This window comes from Apteryx rowi, unplaced genomic scaffold, assembly GCF_003343035.1.
Source record: "Apteryx rowi isolate R43461 unplaced genomic scaffold, aptRow1 scaffold_22, whole genome shotgun sequence".
Taxonomy (NCBI): domain Eukaryota; kingdom Metazoa; phylum Chordata; class Aves; order Apterygiformes; family Apterygidae; genus Apteryx; species Apteryx rowi.
Window position 1 is genome coordinate 2,650,379 of NW_020448530.1, and position 22,768 is coordinate 2,673,146.

Here is a 22,768-nt window from a genome sequence, read left to right on the forward strand (position 1 = left end):
GAACAAAACTCAAAAACAGCATCATAAGTGTAGGAGAAAAAAAAAAGAATCATGTTTGGAAAGTTTTAAGTACACGTGTTTCTAAAGGGAATAATCTATCAAACCACAGGAGGTGACTAGAACTGCCATCATCACTGTTAACACAAAGGAATGTAGATGGGGGGCACAGCACTAGAGGAAGGGGGTGAAAGAAGAGAGAAGGGAAAAGGAGAAGGAGCCAGAAAAAAGGGAGCTCCATTAATGGCTACCAGACTCCAGAGGAATTCCTATAAGAAAGGATAAATCCTATATAGCAGGGGGTTTTTTTTAGTCAGATGTAATAAATTGAAAGCAATATCTCAATGTCAAGCTTTCTGTTCATCTGTCAGCTAGCTTTTCATACATATAGCTTTATGACATATACTAAGCTTCCAAAGCTTAACTCATACGGCTGAGAATACAAATAGATGTATCTTCTTTCAGTCTCCTAATTCTTCCAAACCATAGTACCCTGCAAAAAAGTAGCATTTGAGAGGAAATAGAGAAGTTCTACTATACCAGTTTTAAAATACCCATTTATAACTGTTCAATTGACTTTACATTCTCAAGATAAGACACAATAACTGCAGATTACAATCTGGCTGGTAAAGGCCTTTAGAGGACATCCAGAGTACCACAACATAGAATATCCTGAAGGATATCATTAGGGGGATGATCTTGCAGATCAGTATTTTAGATTTGCGTCTAATTGCTAGTATGTACTTCCATATGATGGAAGAGTAGACTCTTGTTACTGACAAAAAGACATAGACCATTGAAAATATCACATTAATGCAGATAGTATTTCCCCAAAATTCAAAATAAATATGTAGTAAACCAATTTTTTTTTTTTAAATCAGGAGTACCACATTAACAATATAGAGTCCAGCTTATTTTAAACTACTTGGAATGCCATGTGTAGGGAGCTAAAACAAAGTCTCTTGCCACTGAGTGCAAACCTTCCAGGCAGTTTCAGAAGTGCGATAACTGTAAAGATACAAGCTCTTCTGGCTTGATCATGGACGCTATAACACTAATAAAGCCAGATCTCAAAACCACATTTCATTAGGAAAGTTTTTACTATTCAGCAAACATTTTACTCCAGATTTCATAAGCCTGATTTGAAACAAACAGATAATTCACAACTAAAACATATCCAAAAACATTTTAGCTTGCCACACCACACACAAACTTACTGGTTCTTGCCAAAAATGGCTTTAACAAAAACATTTTACTGCAGTAAGGCATATGAATTGGAGGCAATGTAACAGTAAGGGCTGTAATAACTGTTCTCAGAAGCTAATTTTAATGTAAGCACAGTGAACCAGAAAATAGATTTGACCAGCTGGCTCAACTCATCCTGAGGCCTAGAACTCAGCATGCACATTAAAAGCCAGGCTCTTATCTGGTCTGACTCACCAAGCCACTCTCAGCCRAGCAACCCAAAAGTTCTAACACTGCTACAAAGCAATATTTTTGTAACAGCTATTTTCTGAATAGTTATGATGGCTACATGATTTAACTAAAGAGAAAACGGCTTAACTTTTAGATCTCCACCAGAAGAGTCAAGATAACTGACGCAACGCTAAATCAGAGGATCATCTACAACAGCCAGCCTCTCTGTCTCATGAGACCGAAAGTGACCTCTTTAAACAGCATCCAAAATTTCAAGTACACAATTTTATTTAGCCGTCATGCAGGCTGCACAGGAAAGGAGACCTTTAATAAGTCAAAAAGTCAGAACAAAGCCATGTTACTGCCCTTACAAAAGCTAGAATAACACAACCTAAGAGCATATTTACTCTTAAATCTCAAACTTGCTCTTTTTAACCCAACAGGTCTTTATACTTCTAAGCCATAAAGAAGAAATTGACTTTCATATTGCTGAAAAAAAAAAAAAATCCCCAAACAAATGTAGTTTATTACCAGGAATCATAAAAACATTTGCAGCAGTTTGCCAAGGAGCTATTGTTGAAAGCATGTACCTACTCTGACGTAACTCTATCCTTGAGCAACAGAAGGAAGAATTGTCTCCAAACACTTTGATATGTGTATATATATATACACACATGCAAATATATATTTTTAAATCTCACAAAAGGCTGCCTGCACGGAGCCCGTGTCTCCATGAACGCCAGAGCCCTTTCCCTCCCCAGAACGTGCAGTACAGGCCAGAACCCTCGCCTGGAGCGGCACCTCGTTTTCCAAGGCACAGCACTGAAATACAGCAAACCTAATGTCCATCCCGAGGAGCAGTTATTAACGCTAATAAGTTTCCCTTCTACCAGAGCATTAGACAGCTACCGTTTTGCTTTTATCCGGACTCTTAAACTAATGGAAGGGCAAAATGGAGCTAACCTTTACCTCAAGCTCCTGCTGAAGGATCACATCTCCCCAGCCTTAACAGCAGAAATAAATATATATATCTATATCTTTACCTATATATATATTCACGTACACATATAGGGAGGTGGATGAATATCGGAGCCAGCAGTTTCGGGCCAGCACAGGGGTGCTGCTGAGGGGTGACCGCCCCCCCCCGGGCACGTCCTCGCAGCCCCCCGGCGGGCCCGGCCCGGCAGCAGCGCCCCCGGCCCAGCCCGCGCGTGGGGTCGTCCCCACTCCGCGAGGGGCCTCGTACCCCCCCCCCGTGGGTGGCTCCTTGGCGCGGGGCTCACGAAGGGGCTCGGCCCCCCGCCTCGAGGGCGCCCTGCCGCGCTCACCCCCGCGGCTGTTGGCGGCCGTTGGCAGCGCCCCCTCCCCCAAGGGCCGTTACCTGCGGCTGCGCTCGCGCCCCCCACCCGCAGGGAGCCCGCAGCCGGTACCTGCGCCCGGCCGGGCCGCCTCCCCTCCGCATATGAACAACGCTTCTCAATGGCAATTGAACAAAACACAACAGGCTCCGCCCCCTCCCGGCACCCGCCCGCTCCCATTGGCCGGGCCGCGCGCCCGCTGCCCTTTGACCCGCGCTGTCATTGGGCTTGAACGCTGGCCCGGCCCACAAGGGGCGGGGGGCGGTCCCGCTCCAAACGGGGACGCGCAGCTGTGATGTTGGGGGGGCGGGGAGAGCACTCCGGACTACAGCCCCCACAAGGCGCTGCGGCAGGGCGACTCCCTTCTCTCATTGGCTATCTAGGGAGCATGCGCAGACGGGCCCAGGCGGTGCGCGGAAGCTACGAGCCTTGCCGGGGCGATGACGTCATCGCGTCCCCAGATGGAGCCGCAAGGAGAGATGCGTGTAGCGCAGGGCGCGGGACTGCACGGAGCGGCCCGGGCTTGGCTGCGCACGCATGCGCGGTGCGGCGGCCCGCGGCATGCGCATGCGCCCCGGCGGAGGCGCCTCAGGAGGGCGGGAAGCGGCTGTGCCCCTTCGCGCCTGGCGGCGGCATGGCTGCCGGCCGGGCTGGGGCCTAGCCGGGCTGCGAGCAGGGCGGCCCCTTCCCCGGAGCCGCTCTGCCGAGGCCCGGCCGGGCAGGGCCGGGCCGGCGGGGCAGCTCGGGGAAGGCCGGGGGCGGCACCCGGGCGCGGGCCGCCCTGTGCTGTAACCAGCTCCCACCGCTTCTGTCGCGCTTCCCAGCAGGTTCCTGCAGGCACCTGCCGGCTGCGTAGCGGTGAGGCCGCGCTGCCCTCTGCTCGCCCCTCGCCCCCTCGGCGGGGAGTCACCCCGCCTTCCCCGCCCGCAGTGCTGCGCGTGCCCGGGAACTGGTGCCATTTTCTTCTCCCTTTCAAAATGGAGGCCAGGAAAAAAAATCCCACATCTGCTTCTTATTCCACAAGAAATGTTCCTATGGGAGTTTTTCAAAAGCAGTTATGAGTCAACTGTAGTGAGGAAGTGGGATGTGTTTGGACAGCAATTACATTGTGCACTTGTCAGGGCAGAGACTGCTTTATGTGGATGCATAATCCCCATCATGAGAAACCAAACCCTGATTTACTGTTGCCTACAGGCTTGACATTACTGAGGTACGGGTATTTTTTATTAATGGTAACTATTAACAAGCTCTTTGCATCCCTTTAACAAGCATCTGTTATTTCAGCCTTCTGCAACCTGTTTTTTAGTGTTTGCACATGGAGTTACAGAGTGCTATACTTCACTCCCTCACCTTCCCTTTCACCCAGAAGGTTTTGGGTTGACTTTATGTCATTATCCTGTAAGTTTCTGATGAATTACGAGACTGTGCTGCATCAAGTGTCTACGTTAACACTGCAGTGCAGAGTCCAAATCATAACTCTGTTCTGGAACATCCTTACTTCAGCTTGCTGATATTCCAGGCTTTCAAATTTTAACCGGTTTCAGGAGGAGACTGATAAAACTTAGAACTAATTATATTTCAAACACTACCACATTTTGCTGCTTGTTCTTCACCACTCTCATCCCATCCTTTACATCTTATACAAAGCCAACAGTACCCAGTTTCTTGAAACCATCTGCATATTTATTTTCTTTTTATAAACCTTAGGCTGAAATCTCTTCAAATAGTTTTCCAAGATACCTTTCTGAAATTGTACAATGAATATTTAAATTAGTGGACTAGTTCTCTGGAAGATCAACACCTACCTCTCATTAGAAAGATCTTGGAAGTGATTAAAAGATCACAGACAAAAGTACACAGCTCTCTCCCATAGTTCAGTCTTGGCCCTTGAAATACTTTCTGGTTGTGCTCATTTTGCTTCTGGCCTTACTGTGAATTCTAGTACATGGGAAATTGTAGTTCATCTGCTTTCCTGATCCTATCCACATCTTTGGCAGGGATTTGGCTCCATCCTGTAATCAGTTTTGTACACAGAATTCCCCACTGAAAACAACTTATCCCTGAAGCATTTCATTGCTAAATCCTTATCCAAACTTAGAATTAACCATTTAGTAAAAACAAACAAAAAAAGAAGTCATAATGTAATTTTATCTTTCACAACCATTGTATCTAAGTATTCTACCCACTGGAGTTTGCAGACTAAGGTGAGACATTTTAATACAAAATTGGATTTGCCCTTACCTACAACTTTAACTTTTCCARACCAATTTCATTATATTGAAACATTAATGTTTCAGTGAAGCCACAGTACTTTCCTCCAGCCTCCTGCACTATTTCTGCTTCAAGTAAGGTAAAACCAGAGGGAACTTCATGGTTCTGAAACTGCTTCTCGATTGCAACTGTTTACTTCACAGCCATTGCTGCAGCAATGGAGGAGGCATGTGAAAAGGACTACAGCCTCACTCCCCCAGCAGCCTGTGCTCCTGCTCTCAAGTTCCATGGTCTGGATACCACAACTAGAGTAAAAACTTCTCAGTAATTAAATTATCTTGTGGATTAGATATCTCTTAAGTCTTCTTTCTCCTCTTCTGTAGCTCTCAGATCTTTCTCCCATCATCTCCTTTTATCACCTTCCATTCTTTTCTCCAACTTTATCAGCCTTTTTCCATTGCCACAATGGCTGATACTCTGTTCTTATGAGGTGGAGCTGCTTTCAACCATCTGTAGCCCTAAAATAGGTGGGGAGCTGAGCCCTAAACTAGTGATGTTGCAGAGGTGGTACCTCCTCTGATCAACTGATTACATCTCACTATTTATCACATGGGCAAGCCACACGCAATTACTGGGGTTCACAAAGACTAGGGAGATAGGGGTAAACAATCATATCTGAGACAGGGCAGGTGGCAACTTTAATGAATAGCATTCAGTACTCAACCATAGTATTCTTTTATTTTATACCCAAGAGTAAGACTCTGGCAGGGATCCAGTTTATAGTTCAGATCTTGGTAAACAGACCCAAATTTCCCCCATGACATGGTTCAATAGTAATTGTCTAGCACTTTAAATATCTCATTACAAACATGCTACCACATGTTAAAGTGGTCGGTGTCTGTTCACTCAACTGTGTGTCTCCAGGAAGAGCCATCTGTTTCCAACAGAACAGTGAGACATGAACGTAGACAGGTTTCTAAATGAAAAAAAAAAAAAAACCAAACCTAAAGAGATAGTAACACAAAGCTGTCTTCACAATAAAGCACAGGCAGAAATAAATGCAATGAGACAATCAGAATGACTTTCAGGAGAAGGTTTTCACCTAGAGGAACTCATATATGGCATGATTGCTCTAAGATACAATTTGTGGGATATTTTAGGTACCTAAACTACTGGACTAAGTGTATGCATGTCTTTACTACATATACGTATGATAGGATCAGTTTGGTCCAACTTCACCCCAATTTACGTATAGAAACAGCAGTTCCTCTTACATCCCATCTCAAGACGCCTAGCACCTAGCTCCAGTTATTCAGGAAACAAAGGGAATGTTTTTCTCTCCTTAGTCAGAACATGGTGGATGGGCATGAATGACATGTTGGCTTTAAAAAACAACAGATAAACCTTAATACTACGTGAGTGGTACTAAGCTGCTGCCAATCTAGGTAAATTACCACCTAAGATCAAGAAGGGAAAAGAGGAGACTATGCACCTCAGTTCTTTTTTATTATTATTATTGTTTGTAGATAAGGAACCCAGCAGCTATTTGATCTAGTTATTGCTTTAAAAAATTAAAGTGCAAAGATTGTTTAGACACTCTAAACTGCACAGTTGCTCATAAGGTTCAGATGTGCATTTCCAATGCGCTATTTCAAATTGCTCAGAAAAATATTTTACTTTGTATACTAATCAGTTTTTACTCTTTTACTTAGCTAATATTACTAAGCCAAAAGTTTGCTACATACAATGGTCATTTCTAATGAGTTAGACAAGCAACACAGGTAAGTGTGTAAAGACACTGATAGCAAGTCTCAGGTGAATTTACCCCAAATCATGGTGTTTCTCTTTGTGTAGCAATCATTATTAGTCATTCATCTGTTTCACCATAAAATATGTATAATGGAAACAGGGCCCCTGCTTCAGAAGACAAGTTAAATTTTTGAAGGCCTGTCAGAAAGATTCCAGAACAAATAAAGCCTTTGCTGATCCTGTTTACCTTAGAGTCAATTAGCAGTTCCCCTAGGAAGCGAGTGGGCAATCTGGCTTCCATCTCCTGACCCACGGGGTCTCCATGCTACTGAGTGAAGAAAAAGAAACTGAACTGACTTTGGAGTCTGATGTAGAGCAGGTAAAAGAGACGCAGTTTATGTATTGAGGGGTCCTATGATATCCTGCGTGTTTTCAGCGGCTGCTTGAGCATAACAAGCCTCATCAAAGACACTTCTCCATTCTCTCTGTGTGGCAGTTTCACCGCTGAGCATGCAGGTTCTGGGCGCAAGAGGAAGTTCTGCCACTGATTGTGTTTATCAGTTGGTGGTTTTAATGTTAACCTTGCTCTGACTACTCAAGCAGATTTGTTTTCTTTATGAGGTGCTTTTCCTTACTTATGTTCAAGGGTTTGTAACAAGTAAGATAACGCAGTAAGAATGCTAAATAAATGGCCTGGAATTGAGAAGCAAAGCAGTGTACAGCATCTAAATCCGGAACAGAGGGCCAACATCTTGGGATATTAGAGTCAGGGGTCTTTCATATACCACTACAAGTTGGCTGGACATTATGTTCTTTGTGAACTCTTAAAAGGATGTTGAAAAAATTGAGTTAATCACAACCAGATCATGTTTTATTGGATTTCATGGAAGGGTGACTCCATCCTGTGCCCCTTGTACACATCTGACTTTTCCTACACCCAGCCTTTCACCTCTGTTACCTGCTACTCCAGCTACACAGTTGCCTGCTTCTTAAAATGAGCCATCTGGCCAGGATATACTTCATTTTTCAGGGTACGAATTAGCCACAAGATTTTAAAAAGGGCAAATCAAGCTCCAAGTACTGAGCCAATACAGCATTGTTCTGCTTTTCACTGCAGTCCCCTAGGAACAGTCCCACTCATGAGAACTCTAAATTGCTAAGAGTTCAGCCAAAGCATCTTCTGCCTACTCAAGTTTCTAGTCCCTCCTACATACGTTTCCAAGTGCCTTGTTCTTTTTGCAGAACACCAATGCACAACACTTCCTCCCTAGACCTTCCCTGCTTTACATAATGGCTTATTCACCTCTGAACTGAGCCTTTTCTCAGCCCCAAACTTTTTCCCAACTCTGCTCTCCCTGAAAAGAGCCTGGGACAGCGAAAGGGCATCACTTACCTGCATCACTTACCTACAGCCTTGAAGGCTACTCGAGTTCTTAAGTTCTGATGTTTTCTGTCAGGACAGGGCTTACATAAACCTTATAAACCTCTCTAGTGATTTCCAATAGGAGACATGGGAAACACATATCACAACAAATAAATTTGATTAACAAGCACTGGTACTTAAAGCATACTGTGTGCAACATATCACACTTGATATGTTTCACTATCCTTAATATAGTGTTTCCATATGAGCCATTTCAGCTGCTGCTCATTTTTTATTTATTTTTTATTTTTATTTTTTAAGGAGATAGATAGTAGTTATCACTGTTTTGGTACCTTTTCTGTCATCACTTATGGCAAGAAACAAACTAGCTTATAGTCATAGTCTAGTGGAAACAATCCTGGGTAAGTAAAGCACTTTCCTAGTGTAAGAATTGTTTATACCTGCATAGATATGATTTTCTTTTATTCTACCTCAAAATCTGCTGAGAAGTGGTATACAAGATGTGCAGTGGGCAGAGGCATTGTGTCAGGCCTTAATACCTTTTACCAGTTTATAGGAAACAAAGTTCTTTGAAACATTAAACTCCAATGGAAAATAAAGTGGTTTTTTGAACAAATGTTACAAATCAGTAATCTGCTTGTTTCACTTGATCTCATTCCTAAATTTACTGTGGTTAAAGGAGGAACTATTTTAATGATCACATCCAAATTTAGGGCCAAATTTGCATGTACATTTCAACCAGGCAGAGTGGTATATACCCAAGATTTTAGACATGAATTCTTAACATAAATTTGTGCATGCTAATCATCAGGTATATTCTTGTATTGAAGGTTTTTCTTTTACATGTTATATTTCTAGATAATTTCCCCTGCAGATGGAAATTCAAATGCCATGTTTCTACTCATAGTCCCAGACCTGCCTCCTCTGCTTAAACTAAAATTGTAGCCTGTCTCTCTGAAATCCCATTCCAGATACATAACTGACAGATCGAGCCCAGCGTGACTTAAATAGAACTTTTAATTTTCTCTCCCTTTTCTCCTTGACTAATATAATCTTATCTCACTCATATCTATTCAATGTGCTGCTGCAATGGTTGTTCTAGCCATGTCCTTCAGCCACACCAACCTTCTCCTAACTCTCCACTGGCTTCATCTTTCCTGTTGTATCAAATGCATGCTCCCTGTCTTTCCATTCAAAGCTCCTCATGGCCTGTTCCATCTCTGTTTACCTTTCACTAAAGCAAAGGCAGCTTGTGCCTCTACAGCCCCCCAAATGCTGTGGAACTGCACCATGAGATCACCTAGTCTGACCTTTACTCACTTCAGGCATTTACATTTAGCAATGATGCTTATATATTAAGCCCACAGGTTTCAATTAAACTAAAGCATTATAGTTCTGAAGAGGCTAACCTATGTTCTACAAAGAGAAAACAAGAGTGATCACTATTGCCTGAGGCTTTTACGATGGCCCAGATGATTCAGGAGGTCAGCCAGGCCTTTGGCTGTAGAGGAAGGGGATAAAAAAGACAAACGAACTTTCACGTCCCAGATCCCCTGACTGGGAAGAAAATTTCTTCCTGACCCCCAATCAACCCTGTGGCAGGGAGCAAGATACATCCATCAGTCTTGTAGAAAGAGGGTTTTCCTCATCACTTCAAAGCACTTGTTTAAACTATTCTGTATTTCAAGCTATGAGCAATCCACAATGCCTCTGAAGGAGGGAGAAGATAATATTTGAGTGAATAAATTAAAGAAATCTGTTTTAATGAAAGCTGGTGTCTTTTGGATGTGTTTCAAGGCTGACTGACTAAGATGCAAGTCCTGACTGAAGCATTTTCTGCAGCTGGGATAGGTGCAAGGCCTCAAGTTTTTTTCTGTATTCTCTGGTGTCTAATACCGGGAGCCGATTAAGTAGCTTTGCCTTCTGTGGAAACACTTACAGGGTCCCTTCTATCCAGTTGGCTACTTCCATAAATTGTATATAACCTTAATCATGTTTGAGGCCTCTAATCCTTCCAAATTCAGCTAAAGTTGTCCAATTGGTTTAAAATATATTACAATGAGTACAGACAGGCAGAAACAGACTCAGAAGAGATGTGCTGGTAACTGTGTTGGGAAAAGGAAAGTGGAGCAGTGATAATCTCTCCCTCATCTCTGAGACTGTTGGCTAGAGACATGAGATTTGATTACAGCCGTTACCTTAATACTGAACCAGGAGTGTTGAAAGTGTGGTGAAGGCCATGCACAAAGTCTTATCTCTAAAAAGAAAGGACTGAGCAGGAAGACTCTGGTACAGATACCAGGTTCAGGAAGAACTAGTGAGACCCTCCAGCCCAAATCTAGCACACACAGAGACTCCAGTTTCCTCTTGAAGCTAATGAAGCATCTCATGATTTAGTTTAAATAAATGGCAAGTGCAATGCATTGCTTAGTAAGCAGCAGTGCATATTTACAATCACAACTAAAAGTACATCTGATTTCACACAGGAATATACCTAACAAAGTGAGAGCCACCAGAATCCGTAGCAAAGATCAGTCACTGAACTTCCGTTTCCTGCTTATTAAACTACCAGTGCAGACCTCTTGGCTTTCTCCTGTGCCAGTCTTCAGACTTTGGAGAAACTCCCTCTAAATATCTGCAAGGCTATATAGTTATCTCTTCTCATTTCCCCTTACAAGCTGTTATTTTGCTCTGAGATCTACAGAAGCTTCACAAAGCCTGCAACGAGTGTGCTGAGGCCACTGCTAACCATGCTGAGCAACACGCAGATGCTCTCTTTTCCCTGATTTCTCTCTTCTCATCTCATCCTTATTTTGGCAATTCTTCAGGCAATTCTTATTCTATGTTTGTACAGTGCATAGCATAACAGGGTCCTGGACCATCACTAGAGTTCCTAGCTACTTTAAGTAGGTGTATAAATAATAATGGTAATATACATGCAAGAAATTGCTTTGTTTTCTGAGGGGAGGGGGGTCTGTAAACCAAAGATTTTTCACTTGCAAAAAAAAAAAAAATCAGTTGAAATATCATGCAAACAGAACTGCAGATCCCAAATGCAGAGAGGCCACTGTAAACAGCTAAAAGAATTTCCCTTCACCCAAGAGAGCTATCATCATGTATGTTCTTTGAGGAGGAGGAACTGCAATTTTTGAATGTATGTTTCCCATTTCTGTTTATTTTGAATGTTCTAAAGCCAACAAATATGTGATTTATGACAAAAAAAGTATCTCAAAGCTTGTCATTAACATAGCTGTTTTAATTTTTTTTACAAGTAGCACATTTTTAAACTCATTATATATGTGTGTATTTAAATGTCTATATGTATGTCTGTATGCTGAGGCCTTATGTGAAAAAAAATTAAGAGCAAACTTCACAACAGCAATGTAAGGCTCTGCCTGTCTTTTTTTTCCTGGTTACCAACCTTGTACAAATTAAAAACACATTAGCCACTTTGAAAATAAATCTGACGGCAGTTCAACCTCTTTTCTTTGGAGTTTTAGTTTGCAGATAGCAGTGGCATTCCACTGGCTAAGCCACTTGAGTGAATTTCCTGATTTTGCTTGGTCGCTTAATTTCCTGTTGGGCTCACATTTTGCCTAATTCAAGACAAAAAGACCCCTATAAATGGGATGAATGATTGAAATTGCAGAGCTGGACATAGTAATTTGATTGCAGTTCAGTATGTGCCTCTCTGAACAGAGGTAGAATTTCTGAGACATGCATATAAGCAACTCTAAAAATGTTTTTAATTCAGCATTTTCTCCCCTTATTGAATTACGGATATATGCATCCATATATCTGTAATTAAAGGTCTTCTCTTTGTGTTCAGATTTTAATGTGTGTCAATGACAAGTTTTCCCCTATTATGACATCAGTTTTCAGTCTCTAAAACAGGACAAAAATAAAACAATAGGAAGTCCTACGGTCTGTTTTTCATAAAAGTTCTCTAGCATTACTTTGGAATACATTTGAAGCAGATCTTCTCTGCATCATTTTTCCGGTGATAGCTTTACATTCAGCTTTTAAATACTCAGGACTGTGAATGGGATTAAATAATGCTTTATCGAAAGCCAACAAATAATGGATTCATAGTACAGACAGTTTAGGTCTCTAACCTGATTGTTCCACTCATCTTACAGCTTTATATATTGCCGATCACAATACCTACATGCTGTACAAAATTACTAAACTATAAAATCTTAAAATAAAATTGTGGGCTCTTTTCTCATGTTCCTTCCTCAATGAAGAACACTGCACCATCTAGGTGGGCTTTATTTATAGGTCAGCTCAGTGGAAGACTTTCTGAATTAAAAGACACGCTTTGCACTTTTATGTCAACACCATGAGCCAGGGCTCAGCCTGCTCTTTTCTGGGAAGGATTTCCAGGGCATCTGTGAGAACAGTCTTTCACCAGCCCTAGCAGTGGTCCCAGCAGCAGGATCAGGACCTCAAACTCTGCACTGACTGAGGCTAATCGGAAGACTAAACTCATGATGACACCCTGCTAGAAGGTCCATTTCTGGAATATCCGTTATTCAAGTCTCTTTTCAGTCAAGTGCTTGCTGGTGGAAAGAGTACCAAATTATTAATAAAGGTGAACTGAACACATGTTAAAATGCAATGTTACCATGGCTGTAGATACTTGGGCCATGATTCTGAAAGGCCTGTTGTGAATCATGTTTCCAGCAGCCTGATTTGTGAAAAAATATCATTAAGCATTACGCTCATGTGTGTCTTTTTTCAGATGGACTGCTAGTGGCAGGGGTCTTGCTTAGTTTTACATCTGGCTAATGGCCTAGAAGATCATCACTATTTACAGTTATTTCTAACAGGAACTGAGATCAAAGATCAAGTTAATGTAAGAAAGAAAAATGAAAGATGAGTCAATCCTCTGTTAGGAAGGACTATATTCTGCCCTTTCAGAGCCTTATCTGGTAAGTATTTTTCCATCTCTGACTACTGTAAGCCAGCTCCTGTGATCTTTATATTGACAAGCTGTGTATTTAAAACTACATCAATAAGACCACATTTAATTTGCGCACATTTTTAACACACTGCCTTTTCGATTCTTTAAAAATCCATTTTACATAGCAAGGGCTGTAATGTAAAAGTATTGTGCCTAGGCATCCTTATAGTCATGAATCCAATGTACTGGCTTTTTCATGATGTAACCTTCAGATGAGGTCCATAATCATCTTTTGGGTTCTTGCAAGTAGAAAAATATAGGCTGAGACAGGAAAAATATTCTTCAGAAGAGCCACATAGACATGGATCTAACAGCCTCTTGAAACCTTACAGACTAGGTAGCTCTGACAGTGGGCTTCAAATTTTTGTCTGTATAACAGCAAATTTAAAAATGAACAGGACCAAGTTATTATGACTGTTTTGGGTGCTTCTATTTTTATTTTATTTTATTTTTAAGCTAGCTAGCTAGGAGTAGCTATGGTTCAAATTAAACCCATCACTTCCACATAATTGAAGAGGGATTTACAGAAGATGCAGACGCTTCTCACGCCAAATGTTGTGCATGTACAGAATGAGAACCAACAATTACAAATAATTTCTGAGCCCATATTCAGCACCGAGGAAGCAGCAGTGTGCATCCTTATTACCATGCATGGATGGGGGGAAGGGTTTTTATAGGTTTCGCATGCATTTTTTTCAATGATGTCAGAACTCAGAACTTGTGAAATAACTTCGATTTCTTGTGTGTGCATTTGTCTGGGCTGGCGAGAAGTTGCACTGCTCTAGCAAAGCCTGCAGTCTGGGACTGCAAAGGGTCAGGGCGCAGTTAAGCGCTTTAACTAAAGGTTACAGCAGACAAAAGCGGCGACTGTTGCATTCCACCTGTTATCTGCGGGAGTCAGCAGCGCTGCCTTCCCCCTCCAGCTTCCCTACAAGTCCTGGCAGCTCCGAGATAACATTTCATTCAAGATCTGCTCAGGCCAGATTATCGATAAAGTTGAGAAAACGAATACCTTGAGGGAGCAGGACTAGATTTTCAGTTTGCTTAATTTATGAGCCAAGTCTAGTCCGGCATAATGAAAGTCCAGCTGTCAGTGTTCTTTGTCATCTGGCTTTTAGAGGATGTCATTTTGCTGGGGCAAGACATAAAAGGGGGTTTTAAGAACACTTTGCAGTCAAGTAATCGTGGCTGACTACTGTGTTCTCTGGTTACAATTAACAGCACAGTCTAACCAAATCTCTCTGATTCTGTTTGTTCACAGGCCTGGGGCAACTGGAATATCTCTCTTTTGTCCCACACTCCTTCATCACCATGGCAACAAATGGGCAAATATTATAAATAATTTTTTTTTTTGCAAGTTGACTGGTAAATTTGCAAGACCACACACACATACACACACACAGAGTACAGGTAGTTCGAACTTGGGGATTAGCATGTTAAAACCATGGGCTTAACCAGTAAGCTTGGCCATGGCCCTGTTTCATTCCAATGTCCATAACAAAACATCCCAGCAAAGTCACATATCCCATTTGTGACTACGCAGATATGCGGGTAATGCCCAAAGCCAGCCTGCGGCTATTGTCACCAGCAATTAAAGGGAAGACGAGGTCCTCTCCAGGACCACCCTGATCTCATCCTAGTTGTGCCACTGGTGGAAACAAAGCTCAGTTCTTGTACAGGGGTTTAAAAGTGGAACTTGTCAGCTCGTTAGCCACAGTCACCTAATTACTGTGGCCCAGGAAGCAGGACTCACCGTCCACTCTGATAAACTCTGGCCCCAAATGGAGGGGCAAAAGCACCAACATCAGTAGCTCATGTGATACAGGGAACGGAGGGAGGGGATTCACCTCCTCTGACTGTTCTGCGCAGGTCAAACCCCTCGCGCCACCGAGAGCCCTTGTGTGCAATGCTCTGCCTGTGCAGCAGCAATGGCAGCATCAGGGCTACAGACAAACATGGACATCCAGTTTCTGGTTCAGAGCCTGAGAAGAGCTCCTCACCAGCTGCAGCTGCTGGAAGGTGCAGTGCCTTGGCATGGTCATTAGAGTGATGGCTCATCTTGCAGCAGAGCCTAGGAAGCTTGGAGAATGCTCTCATCTGTTGTCTCTGGATCCAGAAGCTAGCCAAAAGGCCTTCAGTTTTTCCCTAACCTACAATTTGTTAGGCAACCTGAAACATCTCTATTGCTAGGGTATTTCATGGGAAAGTTTGCTTTTTGTTGGTTACGTGTTGCAGCTTGCGTATGTGTTTTTCCCCTGTATCTACACCATCTATTCTTTTCAAGTGACAGATACTAAAAGTAGTAAGCTGTAAAAACATGTACCACCAGAGTTATAAAGAAAATCTCTTGGGAGACGGTAAAACAAACTGAGTACCAAACACCCTCCCCCTGCCCATGTTGCCAAACCACCTCCTTTTCTACCTCCCTGCCAACAACTCACTCCTTCCACAATACCCACAGGGAGGGAGGTGGTAACAGATTAAAAAGTCAGAACGCCAGGTTACTCCCTCCTTGAGGTTTCCCAGCGTGTACTGACGGCCTCAGGAATATGGGGGAAGGGGAGAGGAAAGGCTGGCTGTGCCCTGGGCAGAGCCAAGCAAGCGTTCAGCTTTATAAAATATATTAAATTCCAATCTCACTGGAGCCAGTATTGAAAGATTTCAGCAAGGCCAACACTTGACCTTTAGCAGACAATAGCCGTGGCCCTAATTGGCAACTGCTCATTGTGTGTTTTCATGTGTTTTGAACAGGCGGGTTTCATGCTCATTCTGCTGTAGGCTCAGGTCTGAGACTTTAAGTGGGAAGCAGCAAAGGTTTGGTGATTTCTGATTGTTCTATAATGCCACCTGCTGACTCGAGGGCGACAGTAGCTAGTGTATCAAAAGTCCTTTCACAGAGCCCTGCTTTTAACTTCAGTGCTATTTATATTAATGGGATCATTCAATGCATTTCACTCACATCCTGATTTAGAGTCCAAGGACAAAMCGAAGTTACAAATCCTAAGTGATCACCATAAGCTATAGTAGACATTAACTATACCAGCTTATTGTGCTTCAGTGGATTGCAACTGCAAAATATAATGAGGGGGTGATTAAAAAAAGTCTTGGTACTCAAAGTAATAAAATGTTGGGTTTATAATGTGCTGTGCTTTTTCCATGACTGATTCAAGCTGCAAGCATTTGTGTATCAGCACTACAACGCATCTTCACTGAAAAAACAAGGGAGGAGGGAGTAAAACATAAGTGGCTTCTTTACTTCCATAGAGAGGCCCAGATCTTACTCCCTTTAAAAGGAAGGGCTGTACTCTCATTGACTGCATCATCCATGGCAATTCATGCTCTGTGCAGAGATGCATGGAATAGTAAAGAGATCCCCATCCAGCAAAAGGCTCCAAATCATTTTCTACCTTGCTAAGCCTGGAAAAGTTCAAACACAGATCCAGAATGAATGTCACACCACGAAGCTAATCTTTCAACAAACTGAAAAATTACAGCCTTTCTATGAAACAAGAATTCTCACTTCCTGGGTTCATCCCATTACACCCCTTTGTCCTTGTTCTTCACCATTTCTCTGTCTTAACTGGAATCCTGCTTTCACCACCCATCTCTGGCTGAACCTTTTTAGCAAAGTATCTACCTTCCAGGTATACATGCTCCCAATGCACCTTGGCTATTACTGCTGCTCTGTCCATGCTCCTGTTGGCCCCCTCACATCCTTTCAGGTTCTCTTTCTCTTAGATCTGGTTCATGCTGTTTTGTTTTTCTCCTGGCACCAACATTATTTTTCAGTTCCATAAGTAACTACTCATTCAGGTCTCCACCAGCACCTGGTGCGAATCTTTATGTCTGGGTTGTGAGTTCCAGATTGACATTCAGGGTCCATTTTTCAGAGGGCCTCTGGCACAGGCAGTTTGACACTCTCTACCGCAGTGGAGACAGGCACTGCAAAGCCTATGCACTACTCTCCTCCTTTTGGCACCCTGATGGGGTCTAATTTTTGTGCTGGCCTCCCACACATTTAATAAAAAATGCACATTCAAGCAGGCTTTGTGCCCGGAACGCAATTAAGCATCCAACTGTCCGATCTGTGTGGCCAAATCCTCAGTGTTCCCGGGGGTTCTCAGGTGCAGGTTCACACTGGTTCATCAGGTTTCCATGATGGGGGGGGGGGGGGAAATGTAATTTAGCTCTTTCAGTCTTAGTCATTGAAAATAAAAGGGGAGTAAGCGAAGCTTGTCTTTGGCTGTAGGAATGGCAAACAAACCAGGCATGATTCTTTATCTTAAAGTGAAATTTGCAAGTGAACAAGGCCTTATAACTGATGCAGATTTAAAGATATAAGGTGAGGCTATTCTATGTTTAGGTTTAAATGACAAACCTTATCTCACTTTTCCCATCCCCTCCCTTTTTCTTCCCTTGCACAGCAGAATGCTTAACAATACTTTCTTCAGACCCATTTCTCAAACCTGCCAGTACTCACAGCTCCAGTGAATTTCAGAGCAGCTGGAGACATTTAGCAATCCTGAAAAAATAGCACTCCCTCATCCAACCTTTCTTTCAATGCAGACTGACCACAGAAATGTCATAATACCCGAGACAAGCAGTTTTGTTACATGCTCTGGGTCATTCTGTGGCACTAATGTGAATACTACACATGATGAAGGCAACTTAAAGCCACAACACAGAAGACAGCTGATGCATTAGCCCACATGAACATGTGGAGGGATACAAAGATTGTCTGAGTGATATAAAGAAATATATACTGAAGATATATCAGGTCTGCTTAATTGTTCCTTGTACTCTGATGCTCCATTAGCCCAGAGAGGACCATAGTGCAATACAGTGCAGATGCAGCCAGGCTGTGTCACTTTCTTGAGGTGCCAGAAAATGACGCCTGCTCCTGTTTTATTTAGGAGCATAGATGTCACTGTATGCATACCAAGGAGAGAAATATTTTTCACCTCCTAGGACTTACCAGGGAGCAAAGCCTTAAATTCTCCATGAGTTTAACCCTGATTCTGAAACACTAAAAAACAGCATGGAAAACTTGGTCTCTTCGTTTATTTTAGGCAGTGAGAACAGACAGATTAGAACACCACCGGGAGTGGCTGATGCCAGCAAAATAGTCTAGGATGAATAGAAAAGTAAAGAAAATCTATTTAATAATTTTGTTATTAAATGTCAGAGAGCCATTAGTATGTTTGCCTACTTAGAATGTGAAGGAGGATCTTAGTCCACCCAGAGATGGATCCATTTAGAGATGGATCTTGACTTTTTTTTCTAGTCACCCCAGCTTCCTTTGCATGTGGTTGGACATTTCATTGACAGCAAAATTTTGCCCTTCATTTGCAACTAAGTAAGGAAACATAAAGTGCATGAAGGAATAAAAGCTGCAAAAACACTCAAACTTCAATGCAAAGCAAGGTAACACAGAAGCTATAGGTTTATAGATTTTGATTTGCATTTCCAACTATTGCAGAGGACCTTGAAAATATTCTATCATTTGATATCCTTGACTATGAAGAGAGGCAGATGACATACTAACGAGTTAGCCAAGGTTTGAAAGAGGCGAACAAAGAAGGAAGCAACATATTGGAGAACAAATGGAAGCTTTGCACACCTTGATATCCTGATCTGTAGTTTTTCATTTGGTTATAAGTAGGAGTTGGTGAAATTGCTCCGGAATTGTTCTGTTGGATTTAGTAAAAGGAATTCATCAATAGCTGAGTGGGTCGACCTTATTAGGTTACATACTTCAAAAGCAAGAAGAGCCTGAGTCAGCTTGGGATAACAAGATTTAAAATAAAGATATCTAACAAAATTGCTTATTTCTGGTCAGTGCCTTCTGTGAGAAGCAATTCCTATTGCACAAATGCAGAAGGAGGTGGGAGTGAAAAGCAGTCAGATAATGAGGAAAGCGTGTTTCAGGATCACACTGAGATGTTCATTAGATTAGCATTTCTCTACAGCTACCTTGGGCTCCATTCTTAATACTGCTAGATTCATATAGGAAGAAAAGATCTTCATTCCTTCCTATCCCCTCCTCTCCAGACATCAGAGTCCTTTTCATGCTAGGAGCAACATGGTTTTACGGTAAACTGCCTGGAGGCACTCCCTCCTTTGGTCCAGGGGAACACACTCAAGTTACAGTCCTCTCCACTTCTTCTCCCCAACATACCCTGGTCCTTTCTCAGAATATGCCTGGAGCAGAGAGCAGGAACCAACATTATCCTCACTGTGGGACTGCTCTAGAACAGTCAGCTTTTCCTAAGACAGCTCTGAGCACTTTTGCACCGCTGTTTTTAAGCCGAGAACCTGTGACGCAGTGATTCAGCTAAGCTGAACATGGGGACTAAGACATCCACTTCTCTTAAGACTGCATCCCAAAGAATGAATGGAGCCTGGCCCTCAATGGCAAGAATGATTTTGGAGGGCAGAGTCCATGAAACACCTGCCTGTGACAGAGAGAAGGCAGTGATGTGCCAAAGTTGCTGTTACTGTTCAGATCCTGCCCTCAAAAGCTGCACTGTGGGAAGTGGGATGAGAGGGAGCAGTAAGGACTTTGAGCAGGAGCTTTGCCATAGCAGATCTGATAGCAATGGTGGGAAGGGAGGCGCTGTGTGCCACTGAGCTATGGCGTGGCTGTCCTCTGATAGGAGACACCTCCACCAGGGCCACCAGGCTGGACAGCAGTGACAGGGGTGGGCTCCACTTCATTCCTTCACTCCTCCACACACTGTCCTGCCTTGCTGCCTTTCTGGCCTTTTATATCTTTTTTGTACTTGTCACCTTGTCCAGGCTGATCTAACACCCAGAAACAAGACACACCTTTTTCTTTTCCTCGATATTTATAAATCACAATTCTCTTTCCAGAGAAGATGAAACATTCAGTAAAAGGGGAACCACCACCACCTTCTCTTTCTTTAAAAGAGTAGCAGCCACTGCAGGGACTCCCAGGAGCTGCACCCACCACACTATTTCACCAACTTGCCATCTTCCAAGTGACTGTCACCTTTCTCTTTGTCCTGCTCACCATGGCTGTTGGAAGCACAGTCTCACTCTTCTGCCCTCACAAACATCCCTGCTGCCCCACCCTTTCATTTTAGCCAGAAATACCATTAACAGATCCTTTTTCCCCTCTTCTAAATCCTTAATAGCACTGCTAAATAAACCAAATGCAGTATCCTTATTGATGGGAGCTACGAAACACCAAGCCTGGTTGTCTGAAGCGTTGTTTCCTATAGAACTGTTATCTCCACATCACAGTAGTGCAGATATCTCGCAGTAGGAATCTAACTCCATTTCTGTGTTCTTATATCCTTTTCCAAGATAGCCAGCCCTAAGTATAGCACTGGCACTTTTGCCTCCTCAGAAACTGGACTGAAATCACTAAGCTTCATTAGAAAAAAGCAAAAAATGACAGAATTAGATCTCTGCTCTGTGAGGTGACATGTGATTCCTGCTGCAAATAATAAGAGGTGAAAATATTTGATATTTTAAAGTAACAAGCCATTAGCCTCTTCAGTCATCTGGGCTGGATTTAACCTAGTGACCTACAGGTGGAGTGTTAAAACCTCATCCAATGTTCCTGTTAATCTCTTGATCTGTCAGATATTTATTCTACATTTAAGCAAGCATTGCAAGAAATGCAATTATCAAATTCTCCCCATCAGTTCTAGGTTGATATCTTTACAGGTTATTCAGTTCCCCAAAGCTTGAGAGGCAACAGTTGAGGAATTGGGAACCCACTATCAGAAGAGAGGGACCCCTTTATGTCTCCACTCTCTACCCTCTGATTCTGCATTTAGCTCACAAGGGAGTAGTCAGCTCAGAAATAAGTACCTTTACAGGTCTTTAGGGATCATAGGAAGAAGGTGCTGCAGAAAGGTAAAACAGTACAATTAAAGTCATGTCACAAGGATCTGTGGACTGAACAGAAAGAGAGACATTTCTGCAGTCACTGGTTTTTGATATCATTTTGTCAAATGCCTTAATTGTCTCTTACTTCACYTGTAATTTATGTTACACAAGACAAAGGGAAAACTGAAAAAAGTGTTTGCAGTTCAGATAGGTCAGCCAGAAGACTGACGGATTTAACAGTTTCTTGGACAACTGACTAAGAGCTCAGGAGACGTAACAGGAAAAGAAGCATAGTTTTATATCAAACAATGGAGCCATTGGGAAGTTTTGAACTTTTTGAGTCCGCTGACAAAAAATTGCTGTCGTTTGCCAACAATTAGCAAAATACTCACAGAAAAGCAGAATGCCTGTCTTTCAAATCATATCTTAATACTGAATGATGCATTATTTGTTGATGGGAATAATTAATACAGGGTTTGCCAGAGAGACTGAAAGGACAGCAGCTTCTAAGTCTGAAGAAGATAAATTTGTGTGAAATAGCATCTCCTGTCTACTGAACCTACCAGATAGTCAGTTCAGTTACCACAGACATTGCCTTGGCATGAATGTTGATTGGTAGAGCTATGAGATGCTGGCACTTTTCAGTACATGCTGTAATAGTTCCYCTCACTCATACTGGAACAGGTCACTGCTTCTCAACTGTGGAGCCACCAGGCAGAGAAGAGCTGAGTTCACCATAGCTGCTGCGTGCTCAGATCTATTTGAAGTGTGCTGTAGTGGAAAAGACTTCTTGGCAGTCTCCTCACCGCCTTCCAGCCCAGGCTCTTACTTCTTTGGGTCTCCAGCTGGAAGGAAAGTCCCTGAATGCTTCAAATGGCTGCGAGACTCTCTAATGAGTGAAACTGAGGAAAGGGAGCAGAGCAATGCTGTAGAAATGCTGATGGATGTAAGGTCTGCAGAAATGCCTGGTACAAAGGAGGACATGAGAACCAAGAAGTGACCAACCTCAGCTACAGCATGGTATAAGGCCAAACAGCCATTCTCCATGCCATAGTGGCATCATAGCCCCTCACTCTCAAAGGTGCTCTTCCAGATCACCACACTGTCTTTAACAGTATCATCTAGATTATAGCAAAACAGCTTCTTCAAATCATACCTCTCTGTTTCAGCCTTCTTTTTAAAAAGACTGCACACACATACCTGTTACTAAGGTCTGCTTTCTGTCCTGCATCCAAGAATCCCAAGCTCAGGAGTTAGAAGCTACTTGGGTGGAACTGGCAAATTGATCTCATTTTTCTTAGTGAATACAGGACCCAGGTCTCAGCCTAAAGCTCTTGGTTTCCAGACAAACACAAAAAGAGCCATCAGATAAAACAGGTGACAACTGTTCCTCTACTCCACCAGGACCGTTTTGAGAACCATAGTAGAAATTAAGGGCYAAATAAAGCTTTGCTGAGATCTTGCAAGATTCAAGAAGTATGTTATGCTAAAATCACATGCTCAGTTTTCTCTCCTCTCACATGGGTGTCCAAGCAACTTCTGTGACAAGATCTCTGCCAGGTTGCTCATGAACATCAGAACCAAACTGAGAAGAATCTCTTCTCTGACTTGCATCTAACCAAGAAATATAGGGCTGGCCTAGGAGGAAGATTAGAATAGAAACCCAAGACGGGAGTTCTTACTGGAAATCCTGCCCCTCTCACAAGTTTGACTGAGTAGTCATTCAAAGAGATTTGGATTTCTTGGTCAAGGCTAAGACTCGACCCTCTGTTTTCCTTCGTCATATTGGAGATCTCAGCGGAGGAAATATGAACTGTAGAACTAAAA

The 22,768-nt window shown here is 42.7% G+C and overlaps 1 protein-coding gene across 5 annotated transcripts in view; it reads right to left on the minus strand.

Annotated features, from left to right (window-relative positions):
- FAM53A (family with sequence similarity 53 member A) overlaps positions 1–2,886 on the minus strand; it is a 78,005-nt gene extending 75,119 nt beyond the window's left edge. For 3 of the 5 annotated variants that reach the window (XM_026064530.1, XM_026064529.1, XM_026064522.1), the window contains exon 1: positions 2,844–2,886. The gene's annotated coding sequence lies outside the window, so the exon portion shown is untranslated. Of the gene's footprint in view, positions 1–2,476; positions 2,500–2,794 lie in introns of those variants that run through there. The other 2 variants (XM_026064521.1, XM_026064525.1) reach the window with 2 other exon arrangements.
- Between the last annotated feature and the right edge of the window lie 19,882 nt (positions 2,887–22,768).